Here is an 11,421-nt window from a genome sequence, read left to right on the forward strand (position 1 = left end):
GTATTTAAGGATGTCTCATCCACCAACTTGTAGAAATACCATGGCTACTACACTTTATAGGTTCTATTTAATACAAAATATTTCAAGGTGTGCACTTTCCCCAGGGGATCCAATAGATCATACTTCATTTGCCTCTGCAGGTCATTAGGGTGGTTTATTTCCTTGCAAGGTCTTTTTATCTGAACTAATGATTTTTTCCATCCCCAAGAGTACCAGTTGCTGGCCAGCCGCTTCCCTGCAGCATCCTATAGGTCATTCCTTGGTAAGTTCAGGGGATAGTACAGAAATGCTTGTCAGTACTTCCCTCTCCACACATCAAATCAATGTAGTATCTCCATCAACTGATCATAAACCAATACAGTGTACAAGACAAATGGGCTCAGTGGCCATTTATGTCTTGTCAGCCCTCACCCTTAGCCCTTACCTCCTTTTTTAAAGGAACATGCCAGTGATACCTACGGTATATTTGTGGATATTAATTCAGATGTTCAACATCATTTTGAAGGAAGAAACTCTGTCACATTGCTTAATTTGAAGTAGAAGTCTGTTCCAGAGGAGTAGTAAGTGGTGCAAGCCAAATCTCTCATTACACCTTGTTTTATTTGCTGAAGGAACTTTAGATCCCTGGTTCAAGTGTTAGTGGGACTGTTTAATTTGCGGAGATAACAGGTCTTTGACGGATTCAGATATGAATGCAGCACAACAGACCTGATGTTTGCAATGAAACAGATAGTTGAAAAGAAGCTAGAGATGAGGAGACAGTCCAACTGGCCATTCCTAGACTTGGCGAAAGCATATGACAAGGTCCCAAGAAAGCTGATCTGGGCAGTACTGTTGTGGTTTGAAGTCCCAGAAACATTGGTAGAATTAGTGCAGGCTATGTGTAATGACCTAATGACTCAAGTACAAACAGTGTTTGACCTCAGAGAGGGGTTCCCAGTGGGAGTGGGTGTACACCAGGGTTCAGCTCTGGGCCCATTGCTGTTCATACTGGTGATGGACTACATTAGCAGACAGGTTGAAGGGGACAGATCAACAAAGTTGCTGTATGCAGATGATGTGGCATTACAAGCTGACTCTGAGCTAGAACTTCAGCAAAGGATAGGAGAATGACATGCAAAACTGAAGGCACATGGGATGAAACTAAGCATAGATAAGATGGTGGTAATGGCAGCAAATTGGGGAAATCAGAAGAAGCTGAGAATAAAGATAGAAGGGAGATAGTGGAACAGGTAAACAGATTCAATGATCTGGGAGAGGTGGTTGAGGAGAAGGGAAGTCTGAATGAAGAGGTCAAAGCCAGAATCAGAGGGGCTGCAGTCATCTGGCATAGAGTATCAGGTGTAGTCTATGACAGAAGAATGCCAAAGAAGCTGAAAAGTAAGGTGTACAAGACAGTCGTGCAACCAGTACTACTGTATGGTATAGAAACCTGGGCAGTAAAGGCAGAACAGTTGAAGAAGCTAGAGGTGATGGAAATGAAGTGCCTGGGAAGGGTGGTAGGATGCACACTGTGGGACAGATGAAGAAATGAGGACATAAGAGCAGAAGTCAAAGTTGCTCCAATTGCAGAAAAGATCAAAGAGAAAAGATTATGGTGGTTTGGACACGTGCAGAAAAGTGGAAGACAATATGATGAGGAAGATTTGGAACAAACAGGAAGAAGGTAAGAGGAAGCGAGGACTTCCAGTAAAGAGGTGGATGGATTGTGTGAAAGAAGATCTGCGACAGTCAGGCATGAGTGTTGAAGAAGGCAGGAGTGTGGCACTAAATCAAGAGATTTGGCAACAGTTAACATGATACCTTGATCCCTTGTGGAAAAAATGGGAAAAGGGGGCTGATGATGATGATGATGATGATGAAGAGGTTTTTGACTACTCAATCCTTAATGACTCAAAAGACAAGGCACAGATCACCCCTGAGGATTCTATAGGACTAAAGCGAAAGTACTTCCAGCCTCTACTGGTAGCTCTTATCTTTTAAGCTTGTCATCTTTTCTGTTGCTTGATAGGCCTAGTGAGATATAGCCCCAATTAGACTTTGCAGTCAATAACAGGTTTTATGAATGTGGAGTATAGATTGGAAAGAATTTCCTTGGATCCAGATGAAATGCCTTTTGCAATCAACTGCACCTTGTGTTACTCTCTCAAAGAAGTTGAACAGCTTCTTTAGAAATAATCTTTCTTTAAAACTGAAATGCTGGTGGTCAAGCCTTTTAAGATTTTTTTATATCAGTTAATTAAGTCAGTTATAACATATTCCATGGCTTTGCAAATGAATGAGTGTACTTTCCAGGGTCTGTGGGAGGTCCACCTTTGTGAAGTGACATCACAACAGTTATGTGCCATAATTCAGAGACAAAAACAGTGGATAGGCTCAAGCTGAATAGCTGTAGGAGTGGGCCCACCATAGCTACCACTGAGCTGAAAGCTGTGATAGGCACAAACCTCTGGTACTTTCTGTACTTTTAAATCTAGTTTCTGTAATAAGAAAGACACATTTATGCATTCCAAATGTAGCAAAGCCTCAAGATAAGGCAATGTATTGTTTAGACTTCTGACAATGAGCAGACACACCTTGATATGGTCAGATGCTTGATATGTTTCTTTTGTTAGGCTGGGAGACTCATTAGCTGGACTCTGCCTAGAAAGGCACTATGAGACAGCAAAGGCTTTAGCCAGTATGCAAGTTCCTTGGAATGAGAGGTGCAGGTCATCCTTAGCAAAAAAAAAAAAAGTGAGTGTCCACCCATGCTGACATATTCAAGATCCCCTTAGAATGACACCAACTATGTAGCCAATTGTTACAGCCAATCATATTTTTCCTGTGTTTTGGTATCATTTGCCACCCTGCAGTTGTGGGCCTAGAAGTCCATCTTTTCTTCACCATTAAATCTTCCTCTCATTTTCAATAACTGCTGCAGTGAAGCTGTTAGCATTGTTCCAGATACTGGATACTGCAGCATTCTTTATTTTCCAAAAATCGTTATTAAACACATTTTTATAAATAATATCCACCAATAAAATAGGTAAAATACACATGAAGGGAAGAGATAACAAACAAGGAATTCGATGTTTGCATATATAACAAACCCCCGGATTTACTAATCTTCCGTGCAGGACTAAGTTAGTCTTGCATGGAAGCGGCCGTTTAGGAGCAGGACGGCAGCATGCCATGCATATTAATGAAGGTGCACTGCCTGAGCTCCTAATCTTACACGGAGCATGTAAGAGTGCAGGGGGCATGCCTGAGAGCAGAGCTCTCAGAATATACATGCCCCTGCAATGAAGAACAGCAGAAAGCCCTAAAAGAATGAATGAGACCACTCATAGATGTCCGCATACCCCCAGCAACAACCTTCCACGTGTACAAGAGCAATAGTAAACACAAACAATATAAAGATACTTTCTTTTTTATGAAACAGATTGCTTAGCTACGGTTAATGCAGCTTAAATGGCAAAAGAGGATAAAAAGGAAGATATATGCAAATGAAGCAGTATAGCAATAGTGTAGGGGGCAGAGCATTCACTTTACAAGCAGTTATTCCCAGTTCAAGTCCCACTGCAGCACACTCCATTTTCCATGTCAAATCACATTATGACCAATATTTTTAGTTGCATAAGCTAGCAAATAATATACATTTGTGAAGTGGAGTACTGCATTAAATGCAGATGTGAGGTGTCAGTGTCATAATGTTGCAAAGTTCACAGATAATCACATGTGCCCCATACAGTATATGTACACAGGAATCGAGGATACAAATGGAAGGTAAAATGTGTAATGAATAACTCCATACAGCTTCCAAATCCCCCACATTTCCAAGAACCATTAAACATTACTGTCTAAAGTAGTGCAGTGGTAAGTTGGAGTAAGCACTGGTAAGCAAGTGTAAGCACTACTAAGCAATAGTAAGCAGGAGTAAGCAGATGTAAGCACCAGTAAGCGGGTTTAAGCCCATTTGCATGGGGGTAAGAAATGCACACACAGGTTAAGCAATATTGAAGCTAACTCTCTGTAAGCATAATTAACCGAAGGTTAGCATAGCTTACCCTCACACAAACCAGCTCATACCCATTTACAAGTGCTTAAAGGTGCCTTAATCACCCTGTATCCAACAGCTGCTGTTCTGCCCAGGAACAAAATAAACAGCCGTGCAGGTCTTGAACCCAGGACCCTATACATTGTAGTCACAGCAGTTAACCACCAAACCATCACAGTAATACATAAGAATGAGGTATCACCAAACAAATCCTGACTATAGTAAAATCAAACAGAACATGTGAAAGGAATCAGTATACAGTCATTTGTTCTATAACCTACTACATAACATAAATATGTGAACTGGAGTACAGACGTAAGCCCAAATGTGAGGTGTAATTGTAATAGAGTGTTGAAGTCCCCTATTAAACACAAGGACCACATACAGTGCACGTACACATGAATCATGGATACCAGACATATATATAGCGTAATGAATAATAAATCAATGCCAAAAAGCAAATATAATGCAAAGTAAATATTAAGCAATGCTAAGCATTGCACAGGCCAGCTTAGTAGGTGTTAGCAATGTGTAGGCCAGCTAACTCAATTTGCCCAGTGGTATACCCCTTTAAACAATGCCAACCTTAGGTAAGCAGGTTTGCCCATAGCTTAGCCTTTTCAAAACCGTCCAATCATGACAAAGTGTGGGAAATCGGCCCTACTTAAATCCAACAGGCGGGAATACATCTCATAACTAGTTGTAGCTTCCCCTTGCAGGCACCATCTCAGGAATGGTAGAGGGAGTGCTTTGGGCACAGTGCTGTGGCATCCAGGAGTCCAGAGTCATGGCAAGACTCCTTGTCAAAGACCATCAGCAGAGACTGCTGCAGGGCCAGTACCAGAGATTCCAATATTTAAGTAGAAGCCTGGTACCATCTCGCCTGTGACCTCACCAGTGCCACTGGCAAACCCCAAACTGGTGAGCAGGTCAGTCATCACTATGCCGACCTGAAGCGGTGAAAGGGGATCTCTTGGATCAGTGGATCCAAGATGCAAGGACGACAGGGGAGGTCCCAGCTGTGTGTAAGTATCACTCCACTACCTGTTTAATAATTGCCAGCTCATGTATATTATGGATAGGTATGGCTAAATATTCCTCTTATGTCCTTCACAGCAGCAAGTGAGACGTGAACTGTTGTATTTTTAGTACACAGCCATGGTTCGAATCCTGGGAGCGGTAGTAGTCTGCATACATAATCATACCCCACAACTGTACAGATATGTCCAGAATGTCCAGTAAATTGGCCCATATCTGCCACCTGTCACTCTGTCCCCCTGGGAAATCAGTGGGATGATCCCAGACGTATAGGCAGCAAACAAGAAATACAACTGATTGTCGCACATCTATAAGAACAAACCTGTCACTCTAGCAACTCCCCAAACTGTTATGAGAGTAATAAGCCAAGTATGTCCTATCTACACCCCACTGTTGTCAAGCTGTGACCAGAGTGTGTACAGTAACAGAGTGAGATGTATGTGCATAATGGTAATGTGGAAATTGGTACTTTGTATGGCAACATTCAGGTAGTGCTAACAAACATTGCCCCCACAGGTCCATCAGATATGAAACCTGTGTCCAGAAATAAAAGAATGATATCCTGTACTGGTACTGTTTACTTTGGTATTGTATGGCATTGTGAGTGATGCAGTTGCCCTGAATAATAAGGTATTACTCATCACTTTCACCCACACTGTGCTACATAATATAACTGTCTAGGAAATCCTGTATAAGAGTGTTGTAAAACAATGTCAGAATGTAAAATCACAGGAGAATTATAAGACAGAAATCAGATAGGAGATATACAGCAATATCTATATAGCACACACAACTGTGATGGGCAGTGTTTTAGTTTTAGCAGACATAGCCATGGTCTGCATCCTGGGAATGGAAGTAGGCTGCATACAGAATCATACCCCACAACTGCACAGATAAGTCCAGAATGTCGGCCCATAGGTTCATAGGTTAGTACTAGGCTAACTGCCCTTGCGAGCCATTTTAAGCCTAGCCAATTATCCCTTGGGAGACTCGAATCCTGCACATTGTGTTTGCAAGGCAAACACCTTAACCAATAGGCCACCCTCCCAACACATATCTGCTGCCTGTCACTCTGTCCCCCTGGGAAATTAATGGGATGATCCCAGATGTTTAGGCAGCAAACAGGAAACACAACTGATTGTCACACATCTATAAGAACAAACCTGTCACACTAGCAACTCCCCAAAATGTTATGAGAGTAATAAGCCACGTATGTCCCATCTACACCTCCATGTTGTCAAGCGGTGACCAGAGTGTGTATAGTAACAGAGTGAGATGTAATTGCATAATACTAATGTGAAATCTGGTACTTTGTGTGGCAACATTCAGGTAGTGCTAACAAACATTGCTCCCACTGGTACGTCAGATATGAACACTGTGCCCAGAAATAAAAGCTTGATACCCTGTACTGGTACTGTTTACTCTGGTATTGTATGGCATTGTGAGTGATGCAGTTGCCCTGAATAATAAGGTATCACTGATCACTGTCACCCACACTGTGCTACATAATATAACTGTCTAGGAAATCCTGTATAAGAGTGTTGTAAGTCACTAAAGGTTGAAGAGGGCAATAGTCTACATATGTCCCGGTTCACCTGCATGTGGTCAAGACATGGCCAGAGTCTGCACATAAAGAGATGGACAGGTATATGCATAACATCAACCTGGAATCTGGGAGTATGCGTAGAAACAGTTAGTTAGTGTTAACAAACAATTCCTTCACAAGTATACCACGTAAGAGGTGTATACTGCAGGTAAAACCAGTCCATGTATATAGTTGTCGACAGCCATATCACTGTCCAAACTAAGGCAATAGGGTAGTGTAGTAACACTTGTAAGGTACAGATAACAGCTCTGACTAGGAAAGTAATGTGACCTACAAGAATATATTCTTGTTAATTGACATCTTTCTCTCCCCCCACCATATCCCCAACAATACACTAAATACTCACCTCAACTGGTACATGATGACTCCACTGTAATGTTGGGATATATGTCCTATTGTTTGATAATTATATAAATCTGTTTCTAATCATGTGCTATGTTGAAATACTCCAACATTGGTGGCATGGTGCCATCAATGTACCTGCATGCTGTTGTTATTACCACTGTAGTCCCAAATATGCATGTGTTGCGTTTGCTATGCAACTATTCCATAACTGGTGTCTGGGTTAATGGGAATATCTATGCATGCCGTTATACCTAATCCTGGAATGTGTTGACTATTACTAACCCACATATGTTGACAAACTATAAACACCATAGCACGTATGGGAATGCGGGTCCCAGCGGACTCACATGTCCCACCTCAGCTGGCCGTGGCACTGGGCACCAGCACATCTGGGGCCCAACCCGGAACCTCCTCATCCATTGGTCCTGCATCACCTTTGGGTGGAACCACCTCAGGGGATGGGGCTCACCCCCCCTGGGAGCGGGAGTTCACAGGAACCTATCACCCGTTACCAGGTCCGGGTTGTGGTGCATAGCGAGCTCCACAGGGAGGTTGAAGATCTGCTATGCCAGCTCGAGGGCTGTATGTCACAACTAGAGGGTCGGCCTGGCTCTCCGAATCAGCCCCCAGCACAGCCACCTTTGGGGCTGGGAAGATGCAGTGGTGACTGCCCATGGGTGGGGACCTCAGTCCCACTGTTTCCACTAGGGGGCTCATGGGCTTCCAATTTCCCAACACCCCTCCCCATCAAGGTGTTTACCCCCCACATGTGTCATATACCACCTCCGTATGTGTCTTGTTTGTCTTGTCTGTTAACCTATCCAACCTACCTCCCAAAATATACCTGCTATACCTCCCCAACATCCCGCTCTCACCTGAAAAAAAAAAAGGCAATCTGTTCCCAAAAAAAAAAAATATTGCCCCATACATAGCTGTCATTTTCACACACATGTCCACTGGACACATATAATCTGGTCTAACTGGCATCACAACATATTATTGTTGTCCTCACCCCTCTCTCAGGGGTTTGAGTGTCTACATCTACCTCCAAATTCAGTGTTTATGCACAGCTGTTGCTGTAGAAGAAATGGGCAGCTATGGACCTTCCCTACACCCTCCTGCATATCCCTAGCTATTTTCCCTACTGTATTTTCCTCTTTGTACCCCTATTTCACCACTTTCCTAACAACCTTTTTTTCTTTTCTTTTAAAGAAATTAGCATGGAGGTAAGCGGGAGTAAGCACTTTTAACCAGCAGTAAGTGAGTTTAAGCTTGTTTGCTCCGGGGTAAGCAATGCCTACACAGGTTAAGCAATTTGGAAGCTAACTGAGTATAAGAAACAGTAACCGGAAGTTAGCAGTGCTTACCACTGGCCAAACCCATGCAAACCCGCTTACAACTGCTTAAAAGTGTCTTAATCACTCTGCATCCAATGGCCCTTGTTCTGTCCAGCAACAAAATAAACAGCCGTTGCAAGGCTCAAACACAGCACGTTGCACACCATAGCCAAAGTGATTTACCAATAAGCCATGTCAGATATGCATAACCCTGATGTTTTCACAAACATATCATCCAGCACTGTCATTCAGCAGTACAGGAAATGTATTTAAACATGTAGATGTATGTGGTGTGTGTGTGTGTGTGTGTGTGTGTGTGTGTGTGTGTGTGTGTGTGTGTGTGTGTGTGTGTGTGTGTGTGTGTGTGTGTGGATTTATATCTAAATAGATATAACATATCTATATATGTAGATATATATATATATATATATATATATATATATATATATATATATATATAAAACTATATACACATAAATATATATAGAAATATAAACATATATACATACATATGTATACATCCATAGATATATATGTCTACATCTAAATGTCTATATATCTACAGCAATAAATATATGTAAGCATAAATATATATCTATATAGGTATATACAGACATATACTGATAGATATAAAAGAGAACATAACAAAAACATATATGTCCACATTCACCATTAATGGGGGTGAGGGAGCCCAAACAACATACGTCTTGTACGTATAGATATCCCCCCCCCCAAAGCCAAACACGTCTACCCTGCAATACAATACCAACTGTTGCAAATCCCATAATCAGGAACTGACACAACATGGGCACAAGATATTAACAGTATGCCATCCTACCTGTATGATGTCAGGCTGGTATCAGTAACATATCATGCGGTACAGTCTGACTAACATAGGGAATGTACAATGTGGAAGCAATCAACATTCCTAAGATACATATACACAGACACATATATGCTGATACATATATATGTATATATACATATATATATATATATATATATATATATATATATATATATATATATATATATGGACAATACCAAGAAAGGAGGGGGGGTATCCATATTCATCAAGGACACCCACACCTCAAGATTGGTGGCAATGCACGATGCATCGGAGACCATCCAGGTGCAATTAACCATAGGCAAGACTGCTCTGCAAATTGTAGCATGTTACAGGCCACCTCACAAACTCAGGAACCTCACATGGCTTTCCTGAAAACACTGGAGGATAAATGTATCTCCAAACACCATCATACTAGGTGACTTCAATTACCCTAATATAGACTGGGAACACTACTCAAGCCCAAACACCTAGCCCAAATGTTCCTGGAATTCATAAACTCAAATGCCATGGAACAACTAGTCACCATCCCCACAAGAGGAGAAACATACTTGATCTCATCATCATGAACATGGGAGCACAATGTTCAACACCGGAAGTATACCCCTCACTGGTGAGATCAGATCACAACTAATCTCGCTGGAGGTCCTCATCCCACCCCACCTGAAATAAAAAGACCACAGTAAAGAACTGCCGACTTCACACTTCTAAAGACTAGTGTGGTCTCCTTTAAGGCCCCGAGCCGGGGAAAACGGTACTCAAGCCGCTGAATCACTTACAAATGCCTTCTACCAGCACCTGCAGGACTGCATGGATAAGGCAATCCCAAGCAAAACAAAGACTCTTTGTACCAAAGGCAAGCGTCCAGTCTGGTGGACCCCAGCCATAAACAAACTCTACAACAAAAGGAGGAAGCTACTACAAGATAGAGCAAAATCCTTAAAAGGTAAGACACCTTTGATCACTATAAGTAAAAAACTAAGAGCTCTCATAAAATCATCCAAAGCAAACTTTGAGAGAAAAATAGCTAAAGACTCAAAAGACAATCATAAGGCCTTCTTTAGCTATGTTAGAAACCTGGGAGGAAACTCCCAGATATGCTCAGAACTCGTTCAAAATGATGTGAAGATTACTGATCCTACAGACATTGCCAACATACTGGCTGACAGGTTCAGTGCAAACTTCTCCCCCCCAAAAGGAGAGATATCTATACCAAACGATTGCAGCCCCCCAAACATCTCTAACGCCCAAGTGAGAACTGCTCTCCAAAGCAAAAACACAGCATCCATGGGACCTGATGGTGTCCGCTGTGTGCTCCACTAACTCAACGAGAATTAAACCCACAGCTAGGACAGCTGTTTAATCATAGTCTCACCTCTGGAAGGAGTGGCGACTGCGACTGTGGTCCCACTTCACAAAGGCGGTGCCTCCACCGACCCTGGAAATTACCGACCCATTAGCTTGACAAGCTTTATCTGCAAAGCCATGGAGAGGATCATAATGGATCTCATAAATAAAGACATAGGGAATTTGCAAACTTTGGATCCAACCCAGTTTGGCTTTGTCAAAGGCAGATCATGCCTTTTAACTTGGTTGACTTTTTCAAACAGTCACCAAAGCCATTGATGAGGGAAAGGCAGTCCATACAGCCTGCCTCGATCTGGCTTAAAGCCTTCATACAATACCCCACTCGGGTATCATTGAAAAACTCATCAGCTTAAATGTTAACCCATACATCACAAGATGGGTTGCAAACTGGCTGAGTGACAGAACCCACAGGGTCCGAGTTGCTGGCGCCATGTCAGATTCAAAGCCTGTCACAAGTGGTGTCCCACAGGGCTCAGTCCTGGGCCCACTCTTGTTTGGCAACTACTTTTCCGAAGTACAAGCAAACACAGGAGGGTTATGGCTGACAAAGTTTGCAGATGACTGCAAACTGGGCGCCGTAGTCGAAAACACATCTGACACAGATATCCTTCAGAAGGGTTTCCAGAAACTGATAACTGGTGCCAGAGCCATGGCCTAAAGTTAAATGCCAAAAAATGCATAGTCATACCCTTCGGGGAAAAACAAGGTTACCCCTAGCTACTATATAGTTGGCAATCCACTGAGCACAGAAGAAGTTATCAGGGACCTGGGGACCCAGGTTGACAGGAGCCTGTCATTTGACACCCATGTAGCTAAAGTAGTTAGGAAGACCTTCTACATT

This window comes from Protopterus annectens, chromosome 1.part2 (genome assembly GCF_019279795.1).
Source record: "Protopterus annectens isolate FY-2018-M chromosome 1.part2, PAN1.0, whole genome shotgun sequence".
Taxonomy (NCBI): domain Eukaryota; kingdom Metazoa; phylum Chordata; order Ceratodontiformes; family Protopteridae; genus Protopterus; species Protopterus annectens.